This window comes from Helianthus annuus, chromosome 8, assembly GCF_002127325.2.
Source record: "Helianthus annuus cultivar XRQ/B chromosome 8, HanXRQr2.0-SUNRISE, whole genome shotgun sequence".
Classification (NCBI taxonomy): Eukaryota; Viridiplantae; Streptophyta; class Magnoliopsida; order Asterales; family Asteraceae; genus Helianthus; species Helianthus annuus.
Genome location: NC_035440.2, coordinates 113,748,070 through 113,763,017, shown reverse-complemented (window position 1 = coordinate 113,763,017; position 14,948 = coordinate 113,748,070).

Genomic DNA, 14,948 nt, shown 5'->3' with positions numbered 1-14,948 from the left:
AAGTAGGTAGGCATGTCAAGCAGGTAGGTAGGCATGTCAAGCAAGCAGGTAGGTAGGCATGTCAAGCAGGTAGGTAGGCATGTCAAGCAGGTAGGTAGGCATGTCAATCAAGCAGGTAGGTAGGCATGTCAATCAAGCAGGTAGGTAGGCATGTCAAGCAGGTAGGTAGGCATGTCAAGCAGGTAGGTAGGCATGTCAATCAAGCAGGTAGGTAGGCATGTCAAGCAGGTAGGTAGGCATGTCAAGCAGGTAGGTAGGCATGTCCCAAAAATTAGTATAAATAGAGGACATTGGGACTTGATCTGGGAAGTTGAAACGACGCTCATAAGTTTTGTGCACGTCGAGTTATAGTTAAATCAGTCCACAACACACACTAATTCACGAAGTGCTGCCGCAATCAGGGTAATAACTCGATCGCTATTACGATTCATTTTCCGATTGATCAATATATCCAATGGATGTTTAAGTGCCGCCCACATTAGGGTTATACTTTGTCGTTCGTCGTTAGTTCGATGGATGAGTTTAAGTATCGTACTTTGTCGTTCGTCGTTAATTCGATGGATGAGTTTAAGTATCGTACTTTGTCGTTCGTCGTTAATTCGATGGATGTTTAAGTATCGCACTTTGTCGTTCGTTGTGAGAATTTGATCTCGTGAGTTATCGTAAATGCTGTATTAAGTTACTAACCTAGTTTGTGTGCATGTTATTTAAATTAGGTTAAAAGATTAATCAGTAGTCTAAACTCTGCCCATATAAATCTAAAATATTAGCACAAGGTAGTTTCACTTTGGAGTTATTAAGGTACGGATCCTTACCCCACTCTTTATTGCTTCATATTCAAATTGTTATAAACCACTAAGTTACTATATCTTATAAAAAACTCCTCACGTCTTTGATTATCGATTCATTTGACAGTCCGTTCGATTCCTATCCTAAACATTTGATTTAACTTTCATGTCATGCGATAGTATTATGTTGTTATACTCATTATCGCATGTTCCAATATATGTTCCGTTTTGTTATGAAAATAAGTTTTATAAGTTATGTGAATAAGACCATTTGTACTCTGATACCCTGAGTATCGCTTCTCGTGGAGTGTCCCACGAGCATGTTCTTGTGGCATCAACATCATGTGCTCCATCCGTGACGGAGAGATCAGTTCACGACGTCTCTTAAGTACAAGTGTGGTACATAAGGCTATTAGGAGGCGTATGGATCGATCCTAGAATTTAAGTATAAGGAAGTGGATAACGGGTATGCCAATTCGCCATCTCATGTGATAATTATGCAGGAGTAGCTACCTGTGTATTGTCACGTTTTAAGTTTGCTCATGGGTACATCCGTAAGATATGATTATGAAATTATGTTCTTGCATCGTATCATTTTCGCATAAGGTTCCATCCGGATAAGATTTCATATAAAGCATTATTTGTTATTTGAGCCTAAAATTCAGTACTGAGCATTCGGCTCATTCCGTAAACTTTGTGTATATACAGGTCCACAGGTTACTTTGGGAGGGGAAAAGAGAGGAGAATAAAGCCTAGGAATAAATCTGAAGATGTTAGTTAATTAAGATGAATGTCTCCGCTTGTATATTAATCTTAATTTTAATGGTCGTGTGGTTGTATCATTATCAAATAAATGGAATTACGACTTTTGTTTATGTTACCGTTATTGTGACACGTCTGCCCTTCCGGGTTGGGGCTATGGTATCAGAGCAAAGGCTCTTTCCTGTAGAAAACTTGAAGATAGTAATTAAGACCTGTGAGGAATGGGTAGATATCTATGATAGGATTCAACTTGATCTCTTATTTGGTTTAACTCCTATGTCTATTCTTATAGATGCCTCCTCGTTGTCCGCCATGTAGGAGTACTCTTACCTTAGTTATGAATTTCAGATACACATGTGTGGTTAGGAGATTCTGGTTATATAAGTTAGTAACTTTGCTATAAAAGTTTCGTTTCTGTTACTTTAGGTTGTATTCTTATTTGAAAATTTTCGAGGACGAAATTTCTTTTAAGGGGGTAATAGTTGTAATACCCATAAATTTAAAGTTGTAATACCCATAAATTTAAAATTATTATTCTAGAAATAAAAAGAATAATAGTAAATATAAACCACTAGAAAACCCTAATTAAGACACCCAAGCATGTCAATTAAGCAAGTAGGTAGGCATGTCAAGCAGGTAGGTAGGCATGTCAAGCAGGTAGGTAGGCATGTCAAGCAGGTAGGTAGGCATGTCAATCAAGCAGGTAGGTAGGCATGTCAATCAAGCAGGTAGGTAGGCATGTCAATCAAGCAAGTAGGTAGGCATGTCAAGCAGGTAGGTAGGCATGTCAAGCAGGTAGGTAGGCATGTCAATCAAGCAGGTAGGTAGGCATGTCAAGCAGGTAGGTAGGCATGTCAAGCAAGCAGGGAGGTAGGCATGTCAATCAAGCATGTAGGTAGGCATGTCAAGCAGGTAGGTAGGCATGTCAAGCAGGTAGGTAGGCATGTCAATCAAGCAGGTAGGTAGGCATGTCAAGCAGGTAGGTAGGCGTGTCCCAAAAATTAGTATAAATAGAGGACATTGGGACTTGATCTGGGAAGTTGAAACGACGCTCATAAGTTCTGTGTACGTCGAGTTATAGTTAAATCAGTCCACAACACACACTAATTCACGAAGTGCTGCCGCAATCAGGGTAATAACTCGATCGCTATTACGATTCATTTTCCGACTGATCAATATATCCAATGGATGTTTAAGTGCCGCCCACATTAGAGTTATACTTTGTCGTTCGTCGTTAGTTCGATGGATGAGTTTAAGTATCGTACTTTGTCGTTCGTCGTTAATTCGATGGATGAGTTTAAGTATCGTACTTTGTCGTTCGTCGTTAATTCGATGGATGTTTAAGTATCGCACTTTGTCGTTCGTTGTGAGAATTTGATCTCGTGAGTTATCGTAAATGCTGTATTAAGTTACTAACCTAGTTTGTGTGAATGTTATTTAAATTAGGTTAAAAGATTAATCAGTAGTCTAAACTCTGCCCATATAAATCTAAAATATTAGCACAAGGTAGTTTCACTTTGGAGTTATTAAGGTACGGATCCTTACCCCACTCTTTATTGCTTCATATTCAAATTGTTATAAACCACTAACTTACTATATCTTTTAAAAAACTCCTCACGTCTTTGATTATCGATTCATTTGACAGTCCGTTCGATTCCTATCCTAAACATTTGATTTAACTTTCATGTCATGCGATAGTATTATGTTGTTATACTCATTATCGCATGTTCCAATATATGTTCCGTTTTGTTATGAAAATAAGTTTTATAAGTTATGTGAATAAGACCATTTGTACTCTGATACCTTGAGTATCGCTTCTCGTGGAGTGTCCCACGAGCATGTTCTTGTGGCATCCCTACATCATGTGCTCCATCCGTGACGGAGAGATCAGTTCACGGCGTCTCTTAAGTACAAGTGTGGTACATAAGGCTATTAGGAGGCGTATGGATCGATCCTAGAATTTAAGTATAAGGAGGTGGATAACAGGTATGCCAATTCGCCATCTCATGTGATAATTATGCAGGAGTAGCTACCTGTGTATTGTCACGTTTTAAGTTTGCTCATGGGTACATCCGTAAGATATGATTATGAAATTATGTTCTTGCATCGTATCATTTTCGCATAAGGTTCCATCCGGATAAGATTTCATATAAAGCATTATTTGTTATTTGAGACTAAAATTCCGTACTGAGCATTCGGCTCATTCCGTAAACTTTTTGTATATACAGGTCCACAGGTTACTTTGGGAGGGGAAAAGAGAGAAGAATAAAGCCTATGAATAAATCTGAAGATGTTAGTTAATTAAGATGAATGTCTCCGCTTGTATATTAATCTTAATTTTAATGGTCGTGTGGTTGTACCATTATCAAATAAATGGAATTATGACTTTTGTTTATGTTACCGTTATTGTGACACGTCTGCCCTTCCGGGTTGGGGTGTTACAACTATGGTATCAGAGCAAAGGCTCTTTCCTGTAGAAAACTTGAAGATAGTAATTAAGACCTGTGAGGAATGGGTAGATATCTATGATAGGATTCAACTTGATCTCTTATTTGGTTTAACTCCTATGTCTATTCTTATAGATGCCTCCTCGTCGTCCGCCACGTAGGAGTACTCTTACCTTAGTTATGAATTTCAGATACACATGTGTGGTTAGGAGATTCTGGTTATATAAGTTAGTAACTCTGCTATAAAAGTTTCGTTTCTGTTACTTTAGGTTATATTCTTATTTGAAAAATTTCGAGGACGAAATTTCCTTTAAGGGGGTAATAGTTGTAATACCCATAAATTTAAAGTTGTAATACCCATAAATTTAAAATTATTATTCTAGAAATAAAAAGAATAATAGTGAATATAAACCACTAGAAAACCCTAATTAAGACACCCAAGCATGTCAATCAAGCAAGTAGGTAGGCATGTCAAGCAGGTAGGTAGGCATGTCAATCAAGCAAGTAGGTAGGCATGTCAATCAAGCAGGTAGGCAGGCATGTCAATCAAGCAAGTAGGTAGGCATGTCAAGCAGGTAGGTAGGCATGTCAAGCAGGTAGGTAGGCATGTCAATCAAGCAGGTAGGTAGGCATGTCAAGCAGGTAGGTAGGCATGTCAAGCAGGTAGGTAGGCATGTCAATCAAGCAGGTAGGTAGGCATGTCAAGCAGGTAGGTAGGCATGTCAAGCAGGTAGGTAGGCATGTCAATCAAGCAGGTAGGTAGGCATGTCAAGCAGGTAGGTAGGCATGTCAAGCAGGTAGGTAGGCATGTCCCAAAAATTAGTATAAATAGAGGACATTGGGACTTGATCTGGGAAGTTGAAACGACGCTCATAAGTTCTGTGTACGTCGAGTTATAGTTAAATCAGTCCACAACACACACTAATTCACGAAGTGCTGCCGCAATCAGGGTAATAACTCGATCGCTATTACGATTCATTTTCCTACTGATCAATATATCCAATGGATGTTTAAGTGCCGCCCACATTAGGGTTATACTTTGTCGTTCGTCGTTAGTTCGATGGATGAGTTTAAGTATCGTACTTTGTCGTTCGTCGTTAATTCGATGGATGAGTTTAAGTATCGTACTTTGTCGTTCGTCGTTAATTCGATGGATGTTTAAGTATCGCACTTTGTCGTTCGTTGTGAGAATTTGATCTCGTGAGTTATCGTAAATGCTGTATTAAGTTACTAACCTAGTTTGTGTGCATGTTATTTAAATTAGGTTAAAAGATTAATCAGTAGTCTAAACTCTGCCCATATAAATCTAAAATATTAGCACAAGGTAGTTTCACTTTGGAGTTATTAAGGTACGGATCCTTACCCCACTCTTTATTGCTTCATATTCAAATTGTTATAAACCACTAAGTTACTATATCTTTTAAAAAACTCCTCACGTCTTTGATTATCGATTCATTTGACAGTCCGTTCGATTCCTATCCTAAACATTTGATTTAACTTTCATGTCATGCGATAGTATTATGTTGTTATACTCATTATCGCATGTTCCAATATATGTTCTGTTTTGTTATGAAAATAAGTTTTATAAGTTATGTGAATAAGACCATTTGTACTTTGATACCCTGAGTATCGCTTCTCGTGGAGTGTCCCACGAGCATGTTGTTGTGGCATCAACATCATGTGCTCCATCCGTGACGGAGAGATCAGTTCACGGCGTCTCTTAAGTACAAGTGTGGTACATAAGGCTATTAGGAGGCGTATGGATCGATCCTAGAATTTATGTATAAGGAGGTGGATAACGGGTATGCCAATTCGCAATCTCATGTGATAATTATGCAGGAGTAGCTACCTGCGTATTGTCACGTTTTAAGTTTGCTCATGGGTACATCCGTAAGATATGATTATGAAATTATGTTCTTGCATCGTATCATTTTCGCATAAGGTTCCATCCGGATAAGATTTCATATAAAGCATTATTTGTTATTTGAGACTAAAATTCCGTACTGAGCATTCGGCTCATTCCGTAAACTTTTTGTATATACAGGTCCACAGGTTACTTTGGGAGGGGAAAAGAGAGAAGAATAAAGCCTATGAATAAATCTGAAGATGTTAGTTAATTAAGATGAATGTCTCCGCTTGTATATTAATCTTAATTTTAATGGTCGTGTGGTTGTACCATTATCAAATAAATGGAATTATGACTTTTGTTTATGTTACCGTTATTGTGACACGTCTGCCCTTCCGGGTTGGGGTGTTACAACTATGGTATCAAAGCAAAGGCTCTTTCCTGTAGAAAACTTGAAGATAGTAATTAAGACCTGTGAGGAATGGGTAGATATCTATGATAGGATTCAACTTGATCTCTTATTTGGTTTAACTCCTATGTCTATTCTTATAGATGCCTCCTCGTCGTCCGCCACGTAGGAGTACTCTTACCTTAGTTATGAATTTCAGATACACATGTGTGGTTAGGAGATTCTGGTTATAAAAGTTAGTAACTCTGCTATAAAAGTTTCGTTTCTGTTACTTTAGGTTATATTCTTATTTGAAAAATTTTGAGGACGAAATTTCCTTTAAGGGGGTAATAGTTGTAATACCCATAAATTTAAAGTTGTAATACCCATAAATTTAAAATTATTATTCTAGAAATAAAAAGAATAATAGTGAATATAAACCACTAGAAAACCCTAATTAAGACACCCAAGCATGTCAATCAAGCAAGTAGGTAGGCATGTCAAGCAGGTAGGTAGGCATGTCAATCAAGCAAGTGGGTAGGCATGTCAATCAAGCAGGTAGGCAGGCATGTCAATCAAGCAAGTAGGTAGGCATGTCAAGCAGGTAGGTAGGCATGTCAAGCAGGTAGATAGGCATGTCAATCAAGCAGGTAGGTAGGCATGTCAAGCAGGTAGGTAGGCATGTCAAGCAGGTAGGTAGGCATGTCAATCAAGCAGGTAGGTAGGCATGTCAAGCAGGTAGGTAGGCATGTCAAGCAGGTAGGTAGGCATGTCAATCAAGCAGGTAGGTAGGCATGTCAAGCAGGTAGGTAGGCATGTCAAGCAGGTAGGTAGGCATGTCCCAAAAATTAGTATAAATAGAGGACATTGGGACTTGATCTGGGAAGTTGAAACGACGCTCATAAGTTCTGTGTACGTCGAGTTATAGTTAAATCAGTCCACAACACACACTAATTCACGAAGTGCTGCCGCAATCAGGGTAATAACTCGATCGCTATTACGATTCATTTTCCGACTGATCAATATATCCAATGGATGTTTAAGTGCCGCCCACATTAGGGTTATACTTTGTCGTTCGTCGTTAGTTCGATGGATGAGTTTAAGTATCGTACCTTGTCGTTCGTCGTTAATTCGATGGATGAGTTTAAGTATCGTACTTTGTCGTTCGTCGTTAATTCGATGGGTGTTTAAGTATCGCACTTTGTCGTTCGTTGTGAGAATTTGATCACGTGAGTTATCGTAAATGCTGTATTAAGTTACTAAACTAGTTTGTGTGCATGTTATTTAAATTAGGTTAAAAGATTAATCAGTAGTCTAAACTCTGCCCATATAAATCTAAAATATTAGCACAAGGTAGTTTCACTTTGGAGTTATTAAGGTACGGATCCTTACCCCACTCTTTATTGCTTCATATTCAAATTGTTATAAACCACTAAGTTACTATATCTTTTAAAAAACTCCTCACGTCTTTGATTATCGATTCATTTGACAGTCCGTTCGATTCCTATCCTAAACATTTGATTTAACTTTCATGTCATGCGATAGTATTATGTTGTTATACTCATTATCGCATGTTCCAATATATGTTCTGTTTTGTTATGAAAATAAGTTTTATAAGTTATGTGAATAAGACCATTTGTACTCTGATACCCTGAGTATCGCTTCTCGTGGAGTGTCCCACGAGCATGTTGTTGTGGCATCAACATCATGTGCTCCATCCGTGACGGAGAGATCAGTTCACGGCGTCTCTTAAGTACAAGTGTGGTACATAAGGCTATTAGGAGGCGTATGGATCGATCCTAGAATTTAAGTATAAGGAGGTGGATAACGGGTATGCCAATTCGCCATCTCATGTGATAATTATGCAGGAGTAGCTACCTGTGTATTGTCACGTTTTAAGTTTGCTTATGGGTATATCCGTAAGATATGATTATGAAATTATGTTCTTGCATCGTATCATTTTCGCATAAGGTTCCATCCGGATAAGATTTCATATAAAGCATTATTTGTTATTTGAGCCTAAAATTCCGTACTGAGCATTCGGCTCATTCCGTAAACTTTTTGTATATACAGGTCCAAAGGTTACTTTGGGAGGGGAAAAGAGAGAAGAATAAAGCCTAGGAATAAATCTGAAGATGTTAGTTAATTAAGATGAATGTCTCCGCTTGTATATTAATCTTAATGTTAATGGTCGTGTGGTTGTATCATTATCAAATAAATGGAATTATGACTTTTGTTTATGCTACCGTTATTGTGACACGTCTGCCCTTCCGGGTTGGGGTGTTACAATAAGAGCATTTATATATAAGATGTACCAGCAGCGTATCTACCATGCTTTTGTCTTGCTACACCTGTCCCATGATTTAATCACATCCTAAAACCAATCGTTTAACCAAATCGTTTAATTCGTTTTAAATCGTGTAACTCATCCCAAAATCGTTTAACTCGTTTTAATAGTGAAACTACTTTTGGTCGCCTCGCTAATAACATTCAAACCTTCGTGACTTACCTATCGCCAATCTCGTATTAACTAACCACCAAAGGGTAAGTTAACAATCTCGCATTAACTAACCCCCAAAGGGTAAGTTAACAATTACAGATTCGGTCGCTACCCACCTAACCCACACATAACAATGGGTGCAGTCTGATAACGGGATTTGTCAGATCCTATGGTACCATAACCTAATACTGGTCGGTTTGGCCAAAATTAATGAATGTTATTCGTTATGTAATTACAACCAACAAGTTTGTTCACTTTATCAAAATCGTTATTAATTTAATATAAACCATTTCAATCGTTTTCAAAAACCATCGTTAAAACATTGAAATCATTTAACACATATGGATCACCCCAAAACAATTGAAAACAGTAAAATAGGGGAACTATGTACTCGCCTGAGAATGCTTAGCGGTCTTTGAACAACAACCAAGCAAAGCTAGAGGGAGCACGGAATCAATCGGCAACCTAATAACTATATAAATAAACCGGATCTAAGTCGGAGGATCGGATAGGATGAGGTCTTGGAAACCAAAATGAGTTATAGGAACTCACATGACATGGTCTAACAATGCCTACATACTAGATTGAAACCTACCTAAGTGCTTTCGACCCATTACGACCCATTAAGGTAGCTTATGCTACTTTAACGCGTCGTTCGCGCAAATGCGCGTTCGAGACGTCTAACTAGTCCTATGACAAATATTATATGCCTAAACATGTTTAAATATGTTGTATAATCAGTTAAGTGACAAAATTTTAGGTTACATATGCTTAAAGTCCAATTATGCATGAAAAGGGCATTTTGGTAATTTACCTAAGGCATATAATCTACCTATCATACAACTACTTAAACTCAGTGACCACAAGGTATAACCTCGGAAGGTTATTCTCTATACAACTATGGTCACTAAACATGCTTGGTCGGATCCTAAAGATCGACCAAACGGGTCGAGTTTGAAAGTCTAAGCGGTGGTTTAGACCGCTTGACTTACGACTCTAAACAAACACTAAACTAAAAGTGACGAGCTAAGCATGTTAAAACATGCTTAACTAAGTTAGAAAACAGGTTTTGATATCAAAACAAACTGTTTTGATACCTAAAGTAGTTTGGTTGCAAAATACGCTTAAATGCGCATTTTGACCGAAACTACGACTCGTCACTATGCCTAGTAAACGTGGTAATTAGTAGGTATAGTCACTAAGGACTATAACCATCGTGATTACGCTCACGTTGCGAAGTTCAAACGAAGTTCTCGTTGACTAACTCGTGGTCAAAACTGAAAGTCAAACAAAGTTTGACTTTCGAGCTAGGTAAGCAATAAAAGAATGAAAGAGGACTTACAAAGGGTCCAAAGAGATTTGGTTCCAAGTATTCTCAGGTAGGAAGTGAATAATCACAACCACTTAGAGAAATCTCAGACCAAATGCAAGGAGAATGAAATGAAAGCATGGCCTATATATAGTTTTCGTAAAACCGTTAAGATCATTTCTTGGAGAGGAGGGAATGATCTAGGCCATACACTTGTTATAGACTGATTGGGGAACTTGGGGAACACACAAACCAGCCCATAGCATGAAAAACTAGAGATCAAAACCATCAAAATCGAGCTGAATGACCAGATTCAATGTTTCTGTCTGATAGGCTCACGCGCCCCGCGTAAGAATATGGCTTGGGTTTACTCGGGCCGCCTGGACAACTTTGGCAGATTGACAATTTCAGTCCCTGCAGCTTAGAAACTTGCATTTTGGCCCATTTTTGACACGTTTAAGCCCCGTTAACCTCATTTCAAGGCTCTAAAATGAAGCTAAAGTATTGGGAACTCAAAAAATGCTCAAAAACATCTCGGATGTCGGTTCGTTTGGTCGTACGGTCGCGTTGTTCGGTTAATTACGACGGAAGTCGTAACGAACGCAAAAACGATACAAATTGAGCGACGAATGGAATTTTATCATGCAAATCATTAAAATATAATATTTTAATGATTACATAAGTTTTTGGAAGTCCGGATATATTCAGAACGTAAGATATGCGTGAAAATGCAAACATGTGCACTTTTTGACGCTTTTAGTCCCTGAATGACCAATAAGTTTATTTTTGCACACCAAACATCTCAAAGCCTATTTCTAAGCTATGTAAAGGATATTTAGGGCATGTTTAACTTATGATAAAGTTCCAGAATGTTCATTACAGTACGAATCGGCATACTTTCGTAGTTTGTCGAAATTAGTCCCTGTAAGCGAATAAACTTGATTTCGACACACCAAACCTTTCAAAATTTATTTCTAAGTTATGTAAAGGTTATTTAAGGTATGTTAAGCCTATGTCACTATTCCGGAGTGTTTGTCGTGTTAAACTGATTACGTTTACGCATCAGTTTGCGTATAACTTTCTAGAAAGCGGTTTAGAGCTCGAAATCGAACGAGAATTGATATGTGCAAATGATACACATATTTATACAAATATCAAGTATGAAATACAATATTTCATTGATTTGGTATCTGTTCGATGGCCGTGGAGGCACAGATGTTACAGTCTCCCCTACTTCAGGAAATTTCGTCCCAAAATTTTAACTAGAGGAAACTTATGAGAACAATTGCGGATGTTTCGCTTTCATTTGGTCCTCACGTTCCCAAGTAAATTCTGGGCCATGCTTAGATTCCCAACGAATCTTGACCAAACGAATCCGTTTGTTCTTCTATTGTACGGTCCGCTATCTCCACTGGTTTCTCGACAAAGTGCATCATTTCATCGATTCGGATTTCGTTGAGAGAAATGTGAAGATCAGCGTCAGCTAAACACTTTCGCAAATTGGACACGTGAAAAGTCGGATGAATATTTCCAAGCTTTGGAGGTAGCTCTAGTCGATAGGCAACCTTTCCAACTCTTTCAACAACCTTAAATGGTCCAACATATCGGGGTGCGAGTTTATCATCAGATAGATCTTCGCGAGTCGGAATAAAATGAGCTGTCTTCGTTAATCGATCGATAACAACCCATACAACATCGTGACCTTTAGATGTACGCGGTAATTTAGTGATGAGATCCATAGCAACGTTCTCCCACTTCCAAACCGGTATCTCTGGTTGTATAAGCAAACCAGAAGGTCGTTGATGTTCAGCCTTGACTTTGAGACAAGTTAGGCATTTCGAAATATGAAGTCGGAAAGATAAGACAGCACCGGTTAGGGTTATGAACTTCTAGTAACTTTAATAACATTATGCTTGCAATGTAAGAGGGACACTTATATACAAGTATATGAAGCGTCATTGGTGCGTCCACCGTACCTCCATTACATTTTTCACGTTCCGTTATTGTCGTCACTATCGGTTCTTACACATGATAAATCTTACTGTGGTTTCTGTGCACTGAATTTCATAATCATGTATGCATCCATAATTACGCAATTCCTTGCATAGTCCACATAGTGCATTCTATAATGTGTAGGGGAAAACCCAATAAACAAACCTGTGAAGAGTGTGACTAGACCACCATGGAGTCCTTTAGATCAGTAATTGATCTTTTAAAACAGACCACCAAGGAGTCTTTGCAGCTATATCATCACATGTCATTCCTAACCAGATTTGAATCAGTCTTTTTACTAGACCACCCAAAGGGTCTCTTTTTCGAATTATGGAATGGTACTATAAAATCCAAGGGTCTTAACCACCACGTAGAAACCCATTAAGGTTTTAAGGTAGTACCTTTGGATATCCTACTATGAATCCCTCATATGAAGATATGGAAGGTTCTACGAGGATTTGGATGACGAATAACTCGGATTACATAAAAACATAAAAGAAACATATAATCACATAATCGTTTAACCTTACCTTTAATTTGTTATCATTGGAAAAGGGTTATATAAAGCATACCAGGAATCCAATCCGTGGATTTCATTTGGCACTTTAAACATCTTCAAAATTCTAACTATGAAGATAGAGAGATCTTAATAGGAATTCGGCTTGTCCTTATTGAATTGTAATGTACGTATTAAGGCATACAAAGAATCCAATCAAGGGTTCCAATTTGAGTGATAATCATCAACAAGGATCTAATTGCAAAGATAATAAGATCCTATATGGATTTTGGAATTCGAATAGCAGGAGACGCTTCGAAACCTTGCACTAGACGTGCTTAAGTCGACGCACGAGGTAGAATCCTCATGAAGTTGAGGTGCTAGATCTGCCAAGGTGACATATGAAGCAGAATTTGGAGGTTGGGTACATGATCGAAAAAGTAATACCCTTAGTTATCTAACCAAGGATTTAAAGTGATTACTCCAAATGTCACTTGTATTCGGTACTTCGTTTCTTGAAACGAGTATTTAGAATTTTCGAGGAAATCATGACGATCACATGAATGGAAGAACTACAAGAGTAGTTTGTAAAGAACATAATTCGTTGGTGTAGGTATTATAGGGGTATGCCATACACATGTGTAACTACACTTGTACATCAGAATTGTGAACAATGATTTATTTAGAAACCAAACAGGTTGTTTCAGAGTTCAACAAAAGAAACAAAAGCATAAGTTTCTAATTATTTCAAGCATCAGCTTCTTCTAATCAGCCCAATGCTTATTCGTGGGTCAGATTTGCATTGACAAACTTTGGGTATTCGTCCAAGAAATAACTCGTCTCATCATAGAAGTAGCAAGTTCCAGGAGGAAAACGAGCTTGTGCTAGGTTTGCTTGAAGTTGAACAGGGTTCTGAATAGTTTGGTTTAACATAGCGACTGAACGACAGTCTCTTGCCAAATAACCAACAAGTCCACACTTGAAGCATATTTGGCATTTGACACTAGCATGGTGATGGAGGTTACACTGATGGCACAAAGGGGTTGTTCCTTCGTATGGTGCTCGAGTAACAGTAGGACCTGCAATAGCTTTGTTTTGGATGACAAAGCGGCACATGTTAACCAAATGTCCCCATCGCCCGCAGTGGGTACATTTGAAACAAGGTGCTTGATTCGGATGATGGCCATTGCATTGATTGCAGAAAGGAGCAGTTCCCAAGTACCGCTTCTTGGCTGGTGGTGTTGCCACTTGACCAGGTTCTGCTTGATTTGGTGCAATGGCTGGAGGATTCTTTAAGGTCTTACGCTTCTTTGACCTTTTTGAAGGCTTGGCTTTTGCTTCCTTTGATGCTTCTCGGGTGGTTTCGTCCTGGAGACGGGACATGGCAACAGCTAATTCAGCAGTCTTCAGGATTACTTCGCCTATTCGTTGGGCAACATTAGTAGCCTGTTCGGACATCTGAGCGTCGTTGCGATGAAGTGACATTCCAGAGGAAAGGGAAGACATAGGGGGAAATGAATGAAAGGCTACCGGGTAATCAAAATAGAATGGCAATGCATAAAAATTGCGATCATTTGTTTGTTACCTAAGGCACACAAATGAAACAGTGACTAATCAAAGTAAATGGGTCATGTTAATGTATCACCGAAGACATGTTCGCCTATAAGTGAACACTCACCCCAAGAGTTCCAGGTAAGAGTGACTGGTCCGATACTGCGGATTTGTACGAACACACTAGCCTTAGACAGAAAACTCAGGGTACAGGCATTCACTTTTCCAGTTTGAACGTGTTCACATTATTTAGACCCGAACTTTGACGAGATTTTGAAAACTCAAAAGGCATAAAGCCAAAGATGAATCAAACCGGAAGGATTCAAAACCATATAACAGAGGGTTTAAAACCTAGTAATCAATCATCCTAGAACAGATGATTAATTTTCAAAGCGGATTCGAAATTTATGTTCTTATTGTGGTTGTCACCTAAGGATAGGTGACAGTATTGTTTTAAGATCTAAACACAAGAATCTTGTGTTAGGGTCCTAGGAAGGTTATAGACTAGGTCAAAGCATTACTAATAACCTAATTCCCTATAACCATGGCTTTGATACCAACTTTTCTGTCACACCCCGACCACGATAAAACAAAAAATCGTGGCGGAAACATCGGGGAGTGTTGTAACAGAATCATTGTTTCAAAACACACGGAAATTTGAAGTTTCGTTTTATTAAAAATTAAACGTTCACATCGTCTTGAAATCTAACAAACAAGTTAAACATAGTCTATCATTGTTATTAAGTCACTAAGGCCTCGTCCAGTCCTATATGAGTGTGCATCCTAGCAATCGACATCATTCAACAATACCTGAAACATATGTGAAAACAAAGTCAGCAAAGAAATGCAGGCGAGTATATAGGTTTTAT